At 38.5% G+C, this 22,248-nt stretch overlaps 1 protein-coding gene across 1 annotated transcript in view; it reads left to right on the plus strand.

Annotated features, from left to right (window-relative positions):
* PHACTR3 (phosphatase and actin regulator 3) overlaps nucleotides 1-22,248 on the plus strand; it is a 301,575-nt gene that overhangs the window by 189,554 nt on the left and 89,773 nt on the right.

The following is a 22,248-nucleotide window of genomic DNA, read 5'->3' on the forward strand; positions in this document are numbered from 1 at the left end:
CTTAAGGAGAAAAATTCACCTCACATGACGGTGACTACTTCTACTAGTACTACTATTGCTATTACCAGTACTTATACTAATACTACTACTACTACTACTACTACTACTAATAATAATAATAATAGTGGAAATTTACAAAATTCTTTAAAGTTGGAAAAACTCTTTATATGCATTATCTCATTTGAGTTTCATAACAATCCAATGAAGTAGGTATTACTGGTGTATTATACCCATTTAAGACAGTTAGGTGGTGCAGTAGGTAAGAGTGATGCTCTTTGAATCAGGAAGACCTGAGTTCAGTCTCACTTCATACACTTCCTAGCTGTGTGATCTTGGGCAAATTATTTAACCTCTCTCAGCTGCAGTTTCTCTACTTGTAAAACAAGGGTAATAATAGCAATTATCTCAAGTGGTTGTGGAGAGGGTCATTTGAAATAACATTTATAAAGCATTTTGCAAACCTTAAAGTGCTAGACAAATGCTATTATTCTTTACTGGTGAGGAAACTGATAGGTTAGTAAAGCAACTTGTTCATGGTTACACAGCTAGTAAGTGTCAGAGGCTTAAAATAAACCTAGGTCTTCCTGACTCCATGCTTATCTACCACCCTATCATCTGGGACATCTAGTAGTATTAGGCAGGACAAATAATGCCTAAATGCTATGTGGTTAATCCTTTGAACAAGTGTTCTATGTAGGCTGTTGAGAGGCCTAAACACGGGTGTACGTTGAAGTTTATGGGCATTAATAATGCAGGTCCCCTAGAATAGATAGATAGATAGATGGATGGATAGATAGATAAAGGTCTTTGTAGCTACTTCTTCTTGCTCATTGTAAGATCAAACATTCAATAGCACTGGGCCCAGACATGTATAGGAAGGACTAGAAAAGCAAATTGGACAGAGCAACCTAAGTAACAACATGCAAAGGAGAAGAAAAAACAACCACCCACCTACACAACTACAATTTCCATTTCAATGGCATTTAGTAGTTGACAAAGTGCTTTCCTCATGATAACCGTACAAGGTAAGTAGAGGGAGTATTATTTAAATTTTACAGATGAGGCCACTGGAGCTCAGCAAGGAGAGGTGAGGCTCATAGTCACATAGCTAGTAAATGTGTGAGGCAATAATTGTTTGTTAACAGCAAGAAGAAATGGACTTTTATGAGCCACCTCTACAAAAAAACCCTCTAGAATCTTGATATTATCAACCAAATCCTCCTATTCCCACCCACCCCTTTTTTAGTCTAATTCTATTTAGGGTTCTTTCACCTACATTGTGTCATCTTTCTGAGGACCTGTTCTCATCCAGATTTCCATAGGTGACATAACATCCGCCACCTCTTTTAAAAACCCAGTTATTTGTACAATTGTGCATGAGTACTATGGGAATCTCACTGTTGAATTTCGGACTTTGTTGTTAAACTTTCAAACCCTGGTTAAAGTTCTATATTTCCAAATTTGGAAGGGACTGCCAAAACTATCTTGTTCAACCCTTACCCAAAGCAAGATTTGTCTTTGTAATGTTTCCAACAAGCAGATATCTAATTTTTAAAATCTTTCAAGGCAAGGAAATCACTTCCTCCTGGGACAGCTCCTTGCAAGGCAGGGACCATATTTTTTGCCTTTCTTTATATCTCCAAAGCTTAGCACAACGTTTAGCATATAGTAAGCAATTAACAAATACTTGTTAATGACTGATAGTCCTAATTATAAGGAAGTTTTTTTTTCTCTCTTACAGTTAGATGGTCTGCCAATTTGGTGGTTGAACCTTGAAATCCTATCAACTTTGTAAAATAGGCTAACTGAAAATATAGTGGTTGTCAACAGAGTTCTACTAGATATTTGGCTCATAAAAGTCCATTTCTAAATGTTCCTGGCAGGTACATCTTGGGATGTGTTTTTTTTTTAAATGAAAGATTATTTTACACTTCCCTTTTACAAGTTTCAAATTCATCATTCATTCAATAAGCCTTTTCCCAAGTAATGAAGCCTTCCTACTTTTCTTTGGGAAAGATTTCTTTGAGTTTCTTAATATTTTTTTAGAGCTTTATGTGAGTTTGTCAGCTTTTTCTTTCCCTTCTTGGAATTTTGTTCTTCTTCTCTGAAAGTTTGTTTGCTAGTGACACTTTGATCAGTTTCTAGTGACATTTCAAGATGCTCACAGGATATGTGCCCTCTCACTCCCACATCCAACAATAAACATCTGATGCTCTACCCATTTGCAATATACATGTTTCTGATTGCAATGCCAAGGGTTTTCCATTCCATCTTTTATAATGCCACTTGTGCCCCTAATCATTCTGTATGATGCTGTTTTAAGCATCTTCATTTTTATGTTTCCTCAGATGTCAATCTGTTCCAAATGCTGATCCCATTTGGTGAACTTTTAAAATCAATAGTCTCGTTTGCAAATTGTTTCTGCTTATTTGATTTTGAGGAATGTTCTTTTGCCCTTCAATACCTTATCCTAATCCCAAGCACTTTACAATTAATTATTCAGATGATTCTGTGAAGTCAGAGGACTTGGGTTTGAATCCTCTTCTCTTCACTATCTGTGTGATTTTGGACAAGTAACTTAATTTTTGGGGGCATTAGTTTCCTAATCATCAAAATGTATGGTTTATACTTTTAAGGTCCCTTTCAGCTCTGAATCTGTGACTCAGAATAAAATAACTTGCCTATGGTCACACAACCCCTAGGTGGAAGAATGAGGATTGGAACTCCAGTTTCTCATCCCTGCTACAGAAATCAATGAAATTTGTCTTTGTTGTCCAAGATTCCTCTTTCTATAGTTTTCCTCTCTTGGTGTACCCTTTTCCACAGATTTTTCATGTAGTTTTGTTACCCATCTGTAGAGGAAGCCATATTATAAATGAATTTACACATATGGGTTAAGGTGACTATAGGAGTTATTCCTTTCCTGTAGCTATTGCATTTTAAAAGATAGTTTTGGGGAGAAAAGAATGTCAGGCAATCAATAAACATTTATTAAGCAACTACTATATGCCTGGCACTATACTAAGTGAGATACAAAGGGCCAAAACAGTCTCTGCCCTCAAGGAACTCACAATTTAATGGGAGAAACACCAAGAAAACAAATATGTACAAAAAGCTATATAGAAGATAAATAGGAAATAATTAACAGAGGTAAGGCATTAGAATTAAGAGGGGTTGGAAAAGACTTCCTATAGAAGATAGGATTTTAGTTGGGACTTAAAGGAAATCAGAGAAGTCAGTAGATGATGATGAGGAGAACATTTGAGGCATGGGGAACAGTCAGAGAAAAAACCCACAGCAGAGAGATGGAGTGTTTTGTGTGAGGAACAGCAAGGAGGCTGGTATTACTGGATTAAAGAATGCTTGTTGGGGAGTAAGGTATAAGAAGACTGGCAAGGTAGAAGGGGGCTAGGTTACAAAGGGCCTTGAATGCAAAAAAAGTGGATTTTCTATTTGATCCTGAAGGTAATAGGGAGCCACTAGAGTTTTTTGAGTTGGGAAAGGGTGCAGAATGGTTGGACCTGTGCTATAGGAACATCACTTTGAGGGCTGAATGAAGGGTGAATTAGAGAGTAGGGAAGAGACTTGAGGAGACATACCCATCAGCAGGCTATTACAATAATCCAGGCATGAACTTATGAGGGCCTAAAGCAGGGTAGTGGCAGTGTCAGAGGAGAAAAGGAGACATAATTTGAGAGGTGTTGTAAAGGTGAAATTGATAAGGCTTGGCAACAGATTGGATATGGAGAATGAGTGATAATAAGGAATCAAGTATGGCATGTGAATCCAAGGGAGGCTAGAAGAGTGGGATTGCCCTCTACAATAAAAACAAAGGTAGGAGGTGGGGGAGGGTTTAGGGAGAAAGATGAGTTCAGAGTTGGACATGTTGAGTTTAAGATGTATACTGGACATCTAGCTTGAGATGTCTGAAAGGCATTTGGAGATGTGAGATTAGAGATCAACAAAGAGATTAAGATAGAATAGATAGATTTGAGAATCCTTAGCATAGAGATGGTAATTAAATCCCTAGGAACGATGAGACTACCAAGTGAAGTAGTAAAGAAGGAGAAGAAAAGAAAGGACCAGAACAGAACTCTCTTGGACACCTATGGTAAGAAGGCATGAGGGCATCATTTGGATGATCCAGAAGAGGAGAAGAGGATGATCAATTGTGTCAATGGCTGCAGAAAGATCAAGAAAAATGAATATTGAGGAAGAATTTGGCCACTAAGAGATTATTGGTAATTTTGGAGAGAGCAGTTTCAGTAGAATGATAAGTTTGGAAGCTGGATTGTAAGGGGTTAAAAAGAGGGTGCAAGGAGAGAAAATGAAGTAATCTCTTGTAGAAGGCCTTTTCAAGGAGGTTAGCCACAAATGGCAGAAGAAATATGTGATAATAGGGAATAATGGGAAAATATGGAAGGATTGAATGAAGGGTGGAAGGATTGAGGATAGGGAAACATGGACATGTAGGGAAAGAGCCAGTACACAAGGAGAGATTGAAAGTAAGTGGGGATGGGGCAGCTAGATGACACAGTGGGTAGAACACTGGCCCTAGAATCAGGAGGCCCTGAGTTCAAATCTGGTCTCAGATACTTGATAGCTTTGTGACCTTGGGTAAGTCACTTAACACCAATTGCCCCCCCCAAAAAAAAGAGAAAGAAAACAAGTGGGAATGACGAAGGGGCAATATGTTAGAGGAAATAGGATGGAGTGGGATCCTTGAGAAGGTAGAGAGGTTAGCCTTAGTAATAGCTAAGACTACCTCATCATATGAGGCAGGAGTGAATGAAGAAACAGTGGTAAAAGATATGTGAGTGATAGGATATGAGGAAAAGGGGAGAAGAGGGAAGTAACAGCAAATGGCCTCAATTTTTTCTTTCTGTAAAATATGAGGCAGGGTGCTCAGCTGAAAAGGTGGGTGAAGGGGAAACCATGGAAGGTTTGAGGAAGAAAAGGTTTGGAAGAGCCTCTGTGATGAGTAGGACAGTGAGTTGATAAAGCACAGACATAAGGATTGCCTAGAAGCAGTGAGGGCCTGGCTGAGGTTTTATAACATAAATTTTCAATGGGCCTAGTCAGAAGAGCTATATGATTTTCTCCACTTTCATTCATCACACATGGGTATAGGCACAAAGGCAATGATGGGAGTGATCCAAGGCTGAAGTTTGGTAGGGCACATTCAGCAGAAGTGATGATGAGAAAAATTGTGAGCCATGTACCAAACTCATTGAAGAGGAGTTACCTGGGGAGTCTGTAGACCATAGTTACTGGGATTTTGATTGGATGGCAGAGATGAACCTCAAAATAGGAGGGGTTACATACTGAAAGGTGAAGAGAGAAAATCTGGAGTTGGCAATGGGGAGCAAGGAGTATTTCAACTCCCCCATCCTGACAGGTGAGTCGAGCGAGGGTGCAACCAGTATTGGAAAAGGTGGCTAGCATGGCTGTGTCATCAGAGGGAAGCTAGTTTCCAGTATAGCTACAAGCTAGGAGGAGGGGGAGAGGAAAAGATTTAGAATGAAGGGAAGTTTGTTTCCTAAGGAACAGGCATTCCACAGGGCACAGTAGAAGGGAAGGGTGGTGTTTGGTTGGAATTTGGGGGTGGGAGTATTGAAGGGGATGGGATTGAAGAATTGGATGGTAGGGGCGGGGATGGGGTGTGAATGATGATGTACAGGGATTCAGAATCACTGGGAAATAATTTTTTGTTTTTGTTTTTGCAAGGAGGGTCAGAAAGGGGCTGACATTGCCATTATCCTAAAATATATACTATGTAATTAAACACTGTAAGACCAGCCCCTGAAGCCTAGCCTGACCTTTTCTTTCTTGGACTTATTTATCTGGATATAAAATTACCCCCAGGGAATAATTTATACTTTCTTCCATGGTTTTTGAGCAATTTAATCATGATTCTTACAAAAGTGAAGACTGATAAGATTAGCAAGCTATTGTTACTGGGAACTCCTTGAAAGAAAGACACTGTAGTGTAGTACAAAGAATACAGGAGTTGGAAATTGAAGACCTGGGTTCAAATTCTGACTAGTCACTTACTATCAGTGTCTATGGGAAATTATCTCTCTGAGCCTCAGTTTCCTCATCCATAAACTGGGAAGGGAGAAGTTGGCCTCTACAATCCCTTCAACTCTAAGCCTATGATTGTATTGTCAAAATTCAAAGTATTAAAGTATTTATAGTACAATTCTTGGAGTTGGGAGATTTTTTTCTTCTTTGTGTTGGTAAGAGCATGGTGCAGTTGAAGATTACATTATGAGTCTTCTGCCTCTTGGTTCATCAGATTATATTTTTCTAATTTAAAATTATCAATAATTTCTTTCCAGAATATCTTATTATTTCAATCCTAAACATTTCTGTGATCCTCCCCTCCCCCTCGGTTGTTGGTGTTTTCTCCTTTCTTAAATTGTTTTAAAGCAACTACTTTCTAATATTCTCCCCTTGTTCTTTTCCCTCACTACTTTGTATTATGTTTATCTGTGTGCCCTTCCCCTCAATAGATTGCATGATCTTTGAGGACACAAACTGTTTCTCTTTTTAAACTTTGTATCTACTGTGCCTAGCAAAGTGCTTTGCCCAAAATAGCATAGAGAGGCATTCAAGGGGTGCTGTGGATAGAACTGGGCCTGGAATCTGGAAGACCTGTGTTCATTCAAATCCATCCTCAGGAACGTATTCGCTGTGTGACCCCGGGCAAGTCATTTAGCCTCTGTTTGCCTCAGTTTCCTCATCTGTAAAATGGAGATAATAATAGCACCTACTCTACAGCGTTGTTGTGAAGATCAAATGATATAATAATTGTGAAGCACTTAGCAAAGTGCCTGGTATACAGTAGGTGATTAATAAATTGTTGTTCCCTTCCCTTTCCCCATTAATAAATGGTGATGTATTGAATTGAATTAAATATTTAAGGAATCCATGATCCTATGATCAGTGATCTTATCATTGTGGGGTACACCCTCCACCCCTGTGGATCACAGCTTCTCATTTCTGATCCAGAGTGATTCTTCTCACTTTCCCTATATCCTCAGGAGATAATTTGTCCAAGAGGCCCAAAGGCCTCCCTCCCTCTGGCTCTTTTAATATTTCTAGGACATCAGTACATCACTCATTTTCAGTATGTTGGTGTCCACCTGTTCCTGATTTCACCAGTACACTTCCTTGTCTGACTTTACACAAATTTGACATTTTTTATACTATTTTCAGGTTATCCCCTTTTTCTGATAGTAAATAAAGAACAAAGAAAATATGAATTATTTTATGATTGGCTCTAGTATGACCTGAACCTCTTTTTTATTCCTTCCTTATACTTCCAGGCATTAGTTTCTTAAATAAACACCAGCTTGTTTTTCACATATGAGAATGCCGTGTCAAAGGATAGCACTTCCCTCACTAAGAGTTTTTCCCCTTTGGAGGAAATTTGGATGAAATATATGTTTGAGAACTGGGGTCAGCAAATTATAGCCCTTGGGTCAAATCTGGTCCACTGCGTGTTTTTGGTATGGTCTATTAGCTCAGAATGGGTTTTACATTTTCCAGGCTATCCACAAAAAGTCAGTGGACTGGATATGGCCCACAGACCATGGTTTACTGACCTCTGCTCTAGAATATTCACTGAGCAGCATAGAAATGAGTTACTTCTGCCTTGTTTTTAACCAGTGATTTTTATAAAAATGGCACTGACTCTGTGGGTCAAATTATAAGTGGACAGTTCAAAGAAGTACCAAAATTTGACTTCCCCACAAAAAAAAAATTCATGCTGCTCCTTTACACTGCAATAGAAATAAAAGTAGCGGAAATAAAGATGATTCAGTCCTTGCCTTGATGAATAATCTGATCAATATTACCATTCTATCCACTGAAGAGTATAACCCCTTTGTGCCTTCTTAGTCTGCGTCATCATCATCATCATCCATGTTTTCCCATAGATCATCCACAATGTCTTGGAGATCTTCCTATAGGAGTTTTCATATGTCATAGATACCATGGCACCACTAGGACTTCCTGTTTATTATCTCATTCTTTTGGCTAAATGACAGCCCACCTGTCTTCTGGTCATACGTGATACCCCATAAACTATTTCTTAGAAACATGCTGCAGCCTACCATGGGTTTCTTCATTCCCCTTTTGGCCTCCTGAAATTTTGATTCATCAAAATGTGTAGCATTCAAGATTTATAACAACTCCAGCATTACTAAGATAACACATGCATTCTAAAGATGAGAGTTCGTGTTGGGAAGCAGCTGAGGATCATCAGAAGTATAATGCAGTTTCCCAAATACAATTCTCCTCTTTAATTTTGGGCTTAGTTCATTCTACATCTATAGATATGTGTACTGATGACATGTTTTGGCTCCAGGCCACCTTTCTAGCCTCATTATTCTATAGTTCACTCTCTGTGATCTACTTTCTGTGCCTTTCTACAGGCTGTCCCTCATGAGTGGAATATACCCCTTCATCTCTACCTCTTAGAGTCCCTAGGTTCCTTCAAAGCTTATCTCAAATGCCACCTCCTACATGAGGCCATTCCTTATTTCTCCCTCACCCTAAAATGTCTTATATTTACTTTGTATGTATGTATATGTATTCACATTGTTTCCCCTATAAAACATAAGAGCCTTGAAGTAGGAACATGTTTCTTTTTTGTCTTTGTATCGCCATTGCCTAGCACAGTGCTTGGTACATGGTAGGAGTGTAACAGATGTCTGTAGATTCATGATTGAGATCTATGAAAATGAGATAATTATGGAAAATGTCTTTTAAAAGTGCTATAGAAATATAACATGGTGAAGATGTTATTGCTGCTATTATTTCTGTATGTAAATGTATGAAGTCACATCCTCTTAGGGATGAGGACCACCCAAGAAGAACATCCCAAATGCCTTTTTGTTCTGGTATTTTATTTTAATGCTGAGGAAGGGCTGGGACTTTAAAGCCCACCATATTCCCACCATTTCTCTTTCTCTCAAACATCTGTTCTCTAGTTGCTCCTAGGATATCATGGAAAGCTCATAGTATCATAGAATGTTAGAGACAGAAGAAAAGAAGCAGGGTGGGCTAGTGGAAAGAACACTAGATTTGGAGTCAAGGGGCCTAGCTCTGCTTCTTCCCACATGTGTGACTGGTTAAATCAATTAATCTCCCTAATCCTCCATTTTATTAACTGCAAAATGATAGAGTTGGAACTGGTGACTTATAAGATCCTCTCAGTTCTAAAATCTTAGAGATCAATGAAGCGCATTTTAGATGAAGATATTGAGGTTCAGAGAATTTATATTTTAGCTTGTATCTCTGGGAAAAAGCTTCACATGGGCAATAAGGAATTTTAACTCAGAGGAAAAGGTCCCTGCAGCAAAGAAAGCTGCACCCACTCCTGCCCATCAATTGTAAGAAAACACATTTAATTTAGGAATAAATGTCATTGCCTTTAAGAAAACTAGACTTGTTATAATGTTCCATTTGTTCCTTATCTCAGAAAAGTAGTATCATCTCATCTCTTCTTTCAGTCCTCTTCAAGAATGAAGGACAAACAGCAAGCATTCATTTAGCAAACATTTATTGGTGCCTACTTGTGTTAGGTTGGATTGTGCTGGGTGATATGGAGGAAAGATGAAAAAGATATAGTCCCTTAAGAAAATTTTTATGGAATAAAAACACAAGATATATGCAGAAATAATTCTCATACAATAGCAGGACATAGGCAATATTAGAGGATATGAAGTCAATTAGGCAGTTTACAGTCATTTATTAAGTGCTGACTGTTTGCCAGACACAGAGCTAAGTGCTGGGAATACAAAGAGGGCAAAAGCAAAGATAGTCCCTGCCCTCAAGTAGCTCTCATTTAATTGGAGAGACAATGTGTCAACAGCTATGTGCACAACAAGAGATATACAGGGTAGATGGAAGATAAACTCAGAAGGAGACACTAGCCTTACGGAGGGCAGGGAAAGGTTCCTTGCAAAATGCAGGATCTTAGTTGAGAAACAAGGAAAGCCAGGAGGCAGAAATGAGGAGGGAGAGCATTGGAGGCATGGGGGACAGCTGGTGAAAATTTGGGTGATGGAGCATCTTGGGCAAGGAACAACAAGGAGGCCAGTATCACTGGAATATATAGAGGAAAGTGTGAGAAGATTGAAACAAAGCTTTGCAGATGGTCAGAGAAAGTGAGGGAAAGATCACCTTTGACTGGCAGGGACCAAAGAAAGCTTTATGGAAGGAATAGCATTTCAACTGCACCTTGAAGTATGGATAAGATTTTGAGAATGAGAATGGGGGAAGAGGACATTCCAGGTAGAGGGATGGAAGGCACTTCAGTAGCTTTTAAAAAGCTGAATTGGAAGTTCCCTAAAAGAGTAGATTTCTTTGTGATTAATAAAAGAGGAATAAATGTCTGGGTTTTAAGATAATTATGTTACAAATTTCTTCCTCTTTCCTGCCACTTTTGTTTGTTCCTCTTTTAAATCCTAGGTGACTCTGTTTTGTGGTTCAGATGCCTCTGGTAAATGAGGTTGTTCTATTTTAAAAAAGCAACAACTAAGAAATTATGTTTCTAAAAGAGTTGTACAAGAATCCAGAGCTCCAAAATCATTCATTAGTGGAGTGAGGTAAGGTAGAAATGGATTAGTAAGGAAAAGATAGAGAGAGGAAAGGCAGCATTTCCATGACCAGGGAGTTCCTCAGTTGAAAAAAAAAGAAGGGTCACTTGGCATAGTGGATAGAGTTTTGAATTTGGAGTCAGGAAGACACAAGTTGAAATTTGGCACTTAATAGCTGTGTGGCCCTGGGCAAGTCAATCACTAGTCTTAGTCTCAGCTTCTTAATCTGTGGGATAATAGCACTTACCTCACAAAGGTATTGGGAGGATCTAATGAAATAATATTTGTAAAGTGCTTTGTAAACTTTAAAGAACTATAAAAATGTTTGCCATTTTTTAAATTTGTAGGCTTAAATTTACACTCAGAACTCAACAAGATAAAATGAAGCATTCTTCAGATATCTAGATAGAAGGAAACTTAACAGAAATAGGGAAATTCAATTTAATAAACATTTATTAAGCACCTGTTATGTTCAGAGCATTGTGCTAGGTACAAGTACAGGCTAATTTTAGGTTACTACAGCAAGTTCAGCCAGGTTGGCTGGAACACAGAGTAATGTATAATAGAAAAGTAGCCTGGAGCTAGAGTATGTCATCAGTTCATATTTTTATAGCTATATAATTAACTAAGCTCAAAATTAACAGTCCTAAGCTCAAAGTGTTTATATTCTAAGGGGCTGAGGGTATATAAAATGTAGATGAATATTACACAAAGTAATTTGTGAAGACAGAGAGTATCAAGAATGGGAGATCAGGGAAGTTTAATGGAGAGTGTAGCACCTGAGCTAAACCTTTCAGGAAGATAAGAATTTTGAGAGGCATAAATAATGAGGAAGTTTATTTTGGGCATGGATAAAGACCTGTTTTGAAGCAAGAAATGAAACGAGTGTTCATGTTCAGGAAATAAACTGGTAGATAAGTTTGACTGATACCCAGAGTGCATAAAAGAGAGTAGTGTTATATGAACTAAGGCTGGAAAGGTAATTTGGAGCCATAATGTTAAGGGCCTTAAATCCCAGACCAAGCAGAGCCTGTACTTTATCCTGGAGCCCGTAGGAAGACACTGAACACTTTTGAGCAAGGGAGATACGGTTAGACTTTCCAGGATGATTTTGGTGGGGTAAAGGGTAGCTATATGGAGTAGAGATTGAAGAATGAGAGACTAGAAATAGGGGAGACAAATTAGAAAGGTATTATAGTCATCTACATGAGAGGTAATGAAGGCCTGTACCAGGATGGTGGCCATATGAATGAAAAGAAGAGGATCAATGCAAAAGACATTGTGAAAGTAGTAGTGACTGATAGCGAACAAGATGAGGGAAGTTAAAAAATGAGTGTGTGAACTGAGCTGGGTGACTGAGAGTGAGGTGATAGAGTGGATACCCTCAACAGAAATAGGAAAGTTTGGAGGAAGGTCAGGTTAGTAGATAGAGGAAGATAGTCAAATCCCTTTTATACATACTGAGTCTGAGATGCTGACACTATATCCGGATGTAGATGATCCATGGGCAGATGAAGATGCAAGAATAGAGTTCAGGGGAGAAATTAAAACTGGATATGGAGATTATGGAGTCATTTGCATAGAGATGACATGTGAATCCATGTGAACAGATGAGATGCTAGAATGTAAGGGTGCTTAGAATGTAGGGAAAGGAGAAGGAGGCCTCAGGCTGAAACTTGGGGGATAGCCATCTAAGGGTTGGTAGATGGATGATGATTGACTATTTTTTAATGTAAGCCCCTTGGGAATGGTAGCTATGTATCAATAACTGTCTTCCGATGCTGTGATTACTATTAGTGACCCAGGTTCCCTATACGTCTGGATGTCTCTACAATTTCTATTTCTTTGTCTAACATCACATAAATTGTTGTTCCAACATTTTTTAGTGTGTCTGACTCTTTGTGACCACATTTGGGATGTTCTTGGCAGAGATAACAGAATGATTTGCTATTTCCTTCTCCAGTTCATTTTACAGATAGGGAAACTGAGGTAAACAGGGTAAAGTGACTTGCCCACAGTCACACAGCTAGTAAACATCTGAGGCCAAATTTTGAATTCAGGAAGATGAGTCTTCCTGACTCCAGTCCTGGTGCTCTATCCACTGTACTGTTAAGGTGCCTTAAGGTCACATAAATACTTAGTGGCAAAGTTTGAGTATCATCCCAGTTTCCCAATTTCTTATCCAGTTTCAGAAAGGTAAGAATCTTACCATAGCTTCCACGTTTTGTCTTTTTGTCTATTAAGGCACAATGTGGAACCTTCTGTCTGAAAGTAAAATTGCAACCACATGGACTAAAAGACAAGAAACTGGAGCTTTGGTCCTGGCTGTGCTGCTAACTCACTGTGTGACCTTAGGCAGGTCACTTGTTAAAATCACAGAACCTCAGAATGGAAAAGGATATGGGACATTCTCTAGACCAATTCATCCCTAAATCAGAATCCTCTCTACAAATGCCTGACAAATGGTCAATCCAGTTTTTGCTTGATACAGAGGAATCTCCTACTTCCACTAGCAGTCCACTGTGCTTCAAGATAACTTGATTATAAGGTTTTTCCTTATAGTAAAATGAAGTCTACTTCTCTGTAACTTCCATCCAACGTTCTGAGTTCTACTCTCTGGGCCATTCTTGGGGCTAATTCTTTTTCTACATGTTAATTTCATTCCAAGCAAGCATTCACACTTCATTCAATTAATTCTCTTGTCCTGTGCTGTTCTAGGTCTTATAAAGGGAAGAGAGTGGAGTTTATAGTATAGGTTTGATTCATTCCTTTCAAAATTATTAAACGTATTATTTTTTTAAATGGCTAATGTGAACATTTAAAAAGGAAGCAGTGATCTCGGAAGGGGTAGTTTGGCTTCATCAAGAATAGACCATGTTGGGGCAGCTAGGTGGCACAGTGGATAGAGCACTGGCCCTGGATTCAGGAGGACCTGAGTTCAAATCTGGCCTCAGACACATAACACATACTAGCTGTGTGACCCTGAGCAAGTCACTTCACCCCATTGCCCAACCAAAAAGAAAAAGAATAGACCATGTCTCTTTAAACTGTTTCTTTTTTTTTACAGTCTTATTATCCTGATAGATCAAAGAAATGCTATAGAGTTTATCTTGCTTTTAAGAAAATATTTGGCAATGTTTCTCATTCTGTTCTTGTTGCCAAGCTGAAGAGATGTTATTTGGATATTAGTACAGGTAGATGGACTTAAAACTAATTTAATGCCCTAAGTCAGAGTCACGTGGTTCAATATCAACTACGAAAGCAGTCTCCAATGGAATACCCTTGGGTTCTCTGCTTGACACTCTGTTGTTAGTCTTTTTTTTTGATTAAAAATTTTTGATAGAAGTATAAGTGGAATGCTTATCAAATCTGCAAACAATCAAAAATCTGGAAAGGATAGCTAACAAACACATCAGCTGATAAATTCCAATTCTAGAAATATCTTGATAGGGTAGACCATTGGACTGAGCCTAATAAGATGAAATTTAATGGACACAAATTCAAAGTTATATGATTGGTATAATAAAAATCAACCACACAAATACAAGATGGAAAAGGCATAGCTAGACATCTTTTTGTCTTAAACAAGCTCTGGTGTTTCAGTGCATTTTAAACTTCACGTGAGTCAACATTATAAAGTGGCAGGCGGAAAGCTCTTGCAATATATAGATTTCATTAAGAGAGGTATCACTTCTAGGAATAAATAGGTGTAATTAGTCCCTCTTTATTCTGTCCTGGTCAGAATAAATCTAAAATATGATGTTCGGTTCTGAGCAGCACATTTTAGGAAGGACGTTGACAACCTGGAGATTATCCAGAGAATGGAGACCAAAATGATGAAAGGCCTTGAGATCGAAGTATGGTAGACTTAGAGCTGAAAGAAACTTCAGTTGATCTATTCCTATAACCCCATTTTAAAGGTGAGGAAACTGAGCCCCACAGAAGTTAAGCAACTTGTTTGTGGTTCCACAGGTAGTAAGTCACAGAGCCAAGGTTTGAACACATGTTCTCTGACACCAAATCTAATAGCTTCCCACCATATCACACTACTTCTCAAAGGCTGCCATGGTGTAGAAGAAGAACTACATGTGTTCAGCTCAGCCCTAGAAGCAGAGCTAAAAGCAAAGAATAGAAGTAGCAGCAAGGTAGATTGAAACTTGATTGAAAGGTAGAATTCAGAAGAATCATATCTATCCCAAAGTTGAAGCAGCTGCTTCAGGAGGTAGTGATTTCCCTTTCATGAGAGGTCTTCAGATAAAGGTTGGATGATCATTTGTTGGGCATCTTATAGAAAGGATCATTGTTCATATAGGCATTGGATTGAATGGCCTCTGAAGTCTCTTGCAACTCTAAGACTCTCTAAGTCTATAATTTTGATTCCTGGAGCCATTTCTCTCCTCCATAATATTTCAAAGATCACTCACAGTGACTCAGCAATCACATCCACCAGTTCTTTCATTGTCCTGGAATGTAATTTGTCTGGACCTGGTAACTTTAGCTCGTTATATACAGCTAGGTACTCTCTTATTATCTCCTTATTTAACTTGGGTTTTAGTTACCTTTGAACCATTTTTTTGGTTTTGTTTTTCCTTTGCATTCCAAACACTGTTCTCCTGGTAGAGAAAAAAGAAAACGAGGTGTGTAGTTCTTTCTCTTACCCTTTATACCTGTCCTATTCACTTTGAGCAAAAGTCTTTGACACCCTTCTCTGATACTTCTCCCCGCCCCCACCAGAGGTAGAATAAATCATTTTTGTTGTTTCTGTTGCCCTTGGCATTCTTCTCCAGTCTCAGCACATTCTGACCCTTAGTACTTTTGGCACTATTCTTTGATGTTACACATTTGTGTTCACACTGTTATTTGCCCTTGCTTCTATCTTTAGTACATTTCTTTCGAAACTAAGTTGTTTATGAGTCCCCTGATGATCCACACCAGTTTCTTTGGACAATTTTCCATTTTCCTCCTAATAAAAAGCCATTTATCTTTATTTTTTTCAAATTTCATTTCTGAGAGTTTCCAATCTCTCCCAGAAGGAATCGCCTTGTAGAATTTTTTTCATGTGATCCTGCCTATCTTTCTCTGAAAACTTTGAAACCTTTGCCCAAAATCCAAGTTTCATTTGTGACTGTGCCTTGTTTTTTCTTTGTCATGGATTCCCAAATAGGATAGTTACTTAATTTTAATTCAGCACAAGAAAATTAAGTGTTTTCTACAAGTAAGGTGCTCTCCTAGGTACTAGAGAGACAAAGACCAAAAAAAAAAAAACCCCAACCCAAACCCAGTCCCTATTTTCAAGGATCTTTGTATGCAACATGATATTGAATAACTAAATAGAAAGAAATTAGAAAGGAGAAAATACTAACATGGAGGGAGGGAATCAGGGAAGGACATATGTAGGAAGCAGCAGCTAAGCTGAGCCTTGAAGGAAGAATTCTGAGAGATAGAATTGAGGGAGGAGATCATTTCAAGGACAGGGGACAACCTGTACAAAGATGCATAGGAAAGAGATGGAATATGAAGTTCAAAAAACAGTAGGCCAGTTTGGCTGAAATGTAGAGTATATGAAGGGGAGTCATATGAAACATCAAGAGAAGGGGATGGGAGACAGATGGTAAAGGAGTATAAATGCCAATTGAAAGAGTTTACATTTTACTCTCTAGGCAAAGGAGCCACTGAAGATTTCTAAGCAAGAAAGACATTTTTTGGTCTGACACATGCTTTAGGAAGATTAATTTGGCAGATTTTTAGGATATATTAGAAAGAAGGATATATGAGAAAGAAGAGAGGAAAAGCAGGGAGATCAATTAGAAGGTGGTCACAATGGTTCAGGAGAGAGGCCATGCTGAGAGAAACAAAATGATGATGATACCTGATATTGACAGAATGCTTTAAAGGTTTCAAAGGGCTTTTTAGATATGTTATGTAGTAGACCAAGTGTCTGAGGTTCATGGGGCTTGTTCCAAGGATCAGAGAGGTAATTAGGATCTCCTGTCCATTTGTCAACATTTAGCAGTATAGGCTTGTTAGTGGAATAGTTGTGTCAAACACGACCTCCATGTCACTAAGGGTAAAAGCAAATCACAAATTACGATGCATGTATATTCTAACAGTGTTATTTGTAATATATAAATTGTAGTTGTCCAGACTTAGAAATCACAGAAAATACAAACAGCAAGAAAGCTACTAAGACCCCCATGGGTGCTTTCAGATAAGGGGCACACTTCTCTGGGTATACAGAGTTTCTGCTCCTTCACCAGCTTTCTCCATGCCTCGACAGTTCCCAGAACCCATGTGATGATTAGATGATGAGATTTTGTCACTGGTGTGAATTGAGTCTGGATTGTTCTTGCTTATATAGAGGAAAGCCTCTGTTTTTTTTCCTTTTCTTTCTTTTTTCTTTCTTTTTTTTTTTGGTGAGGCAATCTGGGTTAAGTGACTTGCCCAGGGTCACACAGCTAGTAAGTGCCATGTGTCTGAGGCCAGATTTGAACTCAGGTCCTCCTGACTCCAACATGGAAGCTCTATACACTGTGCCACCTAGCTGCCCCCCTAAAGCCTCTGTTTCTTAAGCAACTATTTATTTGTAAGGTGACAGTTTTTAAGCATTTTGGAAAAGTTAAGAACACTTTTATCTGGGCTCATGGACAATGTTTTCTAAGGCAAGCAACAAGTATTTAATAAATACTTCCTGTGAGCCAGACACCATGTTAAGTTGTTGGGGATATAATTGTGAGCCAAAAGAAAGGCAGTTCCTGCCCACAAGAAGCTAGTAGGGAAATACAATGCACAAAACAGCTAAAAAGGGAGTAATGCTAACAAAGTCAGAAAAGTCAACAGCAGTGCCAGGAGGGGAATAAACATTGGTCAGCTTGAGTCCCTCCCCAGAATGGAAGTCCAGGAGGAGCTCACTGATGGGAGAAGGGGGGATGACATGATAGAGGGATTTTCTAGCATGAGAAGGCCAGAGGAAGAGATGAGTGTTGCAGAGTAAGGAGACCCCATATGTTAAGGAAAGTTCGAGGGTAAGACTCAGCTCCAGCTGAAGCATGATGGCAAAATCCAGAAAGTCAGAAGCAGAGCCAAGAGGAAAATGAAGTTTGGTCAGTTTGGGCCCCTCTCCAAATTACAGGCTCTAGAGGGAACTCACCAAAGAGAAAAAGGGTGGGTATGGTAGAGGAATATTCCAAGATAAGAAGGCATCAGGAGAAAATGAATATTCCAGAATGAGGAAGCCTTAGGCACTAAAGGAAGTTCCAGGGTGAGATGCCAGCTGAGATATGGTATCTGAGGACTAATTGGCCAGGGCATATGTGCCTGGGCTGTGGGCGGTAGCTAAATGGCAAAATGAATCACTACTACTGTCACTAGAGGCCTGGAGTCAGGAGGAGCTAAGTTTAAATCTGGCCTCAGACACTTTGTCTAGTGTGTGACTCTGGAAGTCACTTAATCCTGTTTGCCTCAGTTTCCTCACCTGTAAAATGGTCTGGAGAAGGAAATAGCAAAACATTCTAGCATCTTTTCCAAGAAAACTCCAAAAAGAGTCGTGAGGGGTCAGACATGACTGAAAAACGACTAAAACACATACCTGAACTCTTGGATGGTCTATATAGATTTGGACTGCACTTGGGAGTGTTGTGAGCCACATGTTTGATACCCTTTGGTCTACAGCACTGAGAGGTTAAGTGAGTAAGGGTCACACAGGTTAGTCCAGGGGTGGGGAATCTGCAGCCTCGAGGCCACATGTGGCCCTCTAGGTCCTCAGGTGTGGCCCTTTGACTGAATCCAAACTTCATTCCCCTATTTGTTCTGTGAAGTTTGGATTCAGTCAAAGGGCCACACTGAGGACCCAGAGGGCCACACTTGGCCTTGAGGTTCCTCACCCCTGAAGTCTGGGTTAGAGGTGAGACTTAAACTCAGGTCTTCCTATCTCTGAGGTTTACTGTCTATGTACAATACCATATTGCCTCTTTCAATAGTAGAGGTAATCATACTTACACTAAGAGGAAAACTCTTTGTAAACCTTAGAACATTATATACAGTTAGCTATTATTATGTAAAACATGTGTTATATAACAATGTAGCCTGTGACCACATCTACATAATACATTTCTAGAGGGTGATGGCCACAGAAGGGAAATTTGGTCTGGGAAGTCATAGAGATGGTAAATAGAGGCATAGGCAGTCAAATATTATACCTTTCCTGGAAGGAAGAGTAGTATTGATTTATTATTGTTCCCAGAACAACAGTGGAAAGTGTTATCTCCTCCTACTAAAATATAAACTCCTTGAGAGCAAGAACTGTCTGACTTGTATCTGTAACCCTAGTACCTAACACCTTATAGGTTCTTATCATTTTTTTTCATTTATACATCTATCTACTTATCTACATCTCCTATATATTCATATTTGTTTATATGTATGCATGCACATATATATATATATATTTATATACATATATATGTGTATGTATGTATATATATAATTGGATATCAATAAGGACCAGGCCTGTGATTTCTCTGGTGTAAGGAACTAGTTGATGAAAGAACTCCCTTGACAATATAGGTTGGCATCTTCTCTGCTACTTACAGTCTTAAATAAAAGTCTACAGCAGAGGTATCAAACACTGCCAGCAGGCCTACACTCCTTAGTAGGACCAACCAAATTTAAAAATATAATTAGAAATATATAACAAAGTACATAAAACTACGATAGATCATAAATGATGTTAATATATGGTTTTCTAGAACAATATGCAGCCTGTCAGGGATGTTCATGTGTGGTTTAAGTGACCCTATTTCCATCTGAATTTGATGGCTGAGAGGCTAAGGTGACTTGCCCAGGGAAATGTCCAGTATCATTTTAGAAGCAGAGCTTGAACCTAGGGCTAATTCCAAGGCTTCCTTTCTCTCCATTACTCCATGCTGCTTCTCAACAAATTATGATGTGATAAACTATTTTGAAATATGATAATGAGTAATAATAATGAAAATGACAAGAGGTAGAAAGGCCAGGAATAACAATAGTGTTTATTTAGCATTTTAAAGTTTGCAAAGTGCTTTACCAAGATCTCATTTAATCCTTACAAAAACTTTGGAACCAACCTTAGAGTTAGGAAGACTTGATTTTAGGTCCTGCTTCTGACATATACGTAATAGCTGTGTGACCTTGAACAATTCCCTTAATTTTCAGTGTTCTGGGCAACTGGCTAAAATTATAAGTTGTAGAGAAAGGACTAATTGGCATTGGTTAAAAACGTTTTTTTTTCTCTGAAAGTTCTCTAAACCAATGACCCCTCCCCCCACCAAAAAAAAAGAAAAAGAAATAAACCATTACTTTTAAAAGCTTGTTGTTTATCATTTTCCTTTGTATTTATTTGATTCACTGGAATAGAAGTGATCTGGTATCAGAAAAGAGTGGAGAAATCTAGTATTTAAAGAAATCATAATGGGAAGTAAATAATTTTAATATTAATCTGTAGAAAATCTTTGAAGGGAATTGGAGTGTGTGTGAGGAGAGTAGGGAGGAAAGAAGAACAAAGAGAGGGAAAAAAGAGTTTTGTCCGAGAACCAACCATGAACAATTTCATATGAACCTTATGCCTTTAAAGACTTCTGCTTCAGTTGGAGTTTGGAGGATGGGATGTAATTCACAGGAATCCTTTGGAAAAGGGAATATGAAAGTTATTCAAGAACATTGGCTGCCCTGGAGCTGCCTTAGACACTTGACACTTACTGGCTGTGTGACCCTGGGCAAGTCACTTCATCCAGACTGCTTCATAAAGAAAAAAAAAATAACATTGGCAGAGCTGAGAAATAAGGAAAGTCAGAACTCTCCCTTGGGAATGGAGGGTATTAGTAATCAACTCCCTGCTCCAGTGGATCCTCTTTATATACTGCAGAGGATCAAGATCACGTGGTAGAGTAGAGACCAAGATGTTTCATTGTCCATTTTGAATCAGCAAAGCAAAAGGAGGTACTACTTCTCTGAGTGAGTCTTGGAAGATCTTGTATAAATTCAGTGTTCCTTCTTTGGGGGAAGAGATCCTAAAATTGGTTTGGGAAACAAAGAATCATAACTAGGGATTTAACAACAATTAAAAGGGATCTCTTTAAAATTTTTTAAAAAAATGTTTATTAACATTCTTTTTAAAAAATTTGAGTTCTAAATTCTCTCCCTCCTTCCCATCCCTCCCCTACCCACTGAGAAGGCAAGCAATATACTATCAGTTATTTATGTGAAATCATAAATGTTGATCATTGTAAAAAAGCAAGAAAAATAAAGTGAAAAAAATTTAAATAAAAAATAAAAAGATAAATTTACTGTTCCTTTCACCCTGATGAAATTTGCTCAGATTCTCCCCTTGCAAAACTTCTGTAATCCTCCCACAGCCTATTACACTTATTTTAAATTCTTGTTCCTTTTTCTGTACATTCATATCATCCTATAATTTCTTTGGGGAAGGGTTTACTTGGATCTATCTAGAATTAATTTGAGCATTGCTTTAGTAGGGATACTTTAATTCAGTGGCTTGTGGTTGGGGTCTGCCCTAATCAAGCCCTCTGGTTTTCGTTTAGTCTATCTCTCACTCCTCTGACACTGTATATTTGACCAAGAGCCCATGCATCCTATTAGCCTAGCTATTCATAGCAACCATTGCAAGATAAACAGTATGCATTAGCTTCATCTGTAATGAAACCACTTTTATAAGACAATCTATCAGTGCAGACAGTTGGTTGAAGAGATGAAAAGTCAGTATCCTGAGCAATAAATAAAATCCCTGAGCTCTGCCAAGTGCCAGGTAGAAAAACTGTCCTCAGGTGAGTTATTATATAAAGTTACTCTCAGTATGATTATGTTTTTAGGAAATTAGTTACTTCTAAACAGGAGCCCAAGGACCAGTTTGATTCAGATGAAAATCTCATCATATCATCCCTTTCTGGAAAACAAACATCAGCTAAAAAAGGCTTAAATGTCTTCCTCTCTCTCATCTCCGCTGCCAATTGCCTGCCCTGCTATTTCCTAAGAGTGCAGCATTGGCAGAGAAGGGGAGAGACTTCTCAGGAAATATCTGGGGAAAGTGATTAAGATGCAAATCTTGGATACTTGCCACATTTTGTTTTGGCTTGGCCAGAGTGGAAAATGGCTTTTGAAAAGATGCAAGTACTAATGATAGTAACAACAACAACAACAACAACATTTATTTAGCATTTTAAGGTTTACAAAGTTCTTTACAAATATCTCATTTAATCATTACAACAACCCTGGGAGGCAGGTGCCATTATTATTCTCATTTTACAGGTGGGGAAACTGAGGGAGACAAAGGTTAAGTGACTTGTCCAGGTCACTTAATTGGTGAATGTATGAGGTTGGATTTGAACTCAGGTGTTCTGTTTTATTTATTTATTTATTTCACTTTAGATGTAGCAGGTTCTCTACTTCACCTCTGAGCTGCTCACCAGGAGTAGAAAACTAAGTTTCTGTGTGTAGGAGAGTTTCAAAGGTAGCTAATTTTTCTTTTACTCTTAGAGTGAAATGGGTCACAATAGGCAGTGAACTGAGCCTGAGCCAAGGATTCTGTTCCCCTACTCTTCAATTTATAGAAAACAATGTAAACAAAGTTGGGGTGGAGGGGTCAATC

The sequence above is a fragment of the Phascolarctos cinereus genome, unplaced genomic scaffold (genome assembly GCF_003287225.1).
Source record: "Phascolarctos cinereus isolate Bilbo 61053 unplaced genomic scaffold, phaCin_HiC Scaffold_2;HRSCAF=192, whole genome shotgun sequence".
Lineage (NCBI taxonomy): Eukaryota > Metazoa > Chordata > Mammalia > Diprotodontia > Phascolarctidae > Phascolarctos > Phascolarctos cinereus.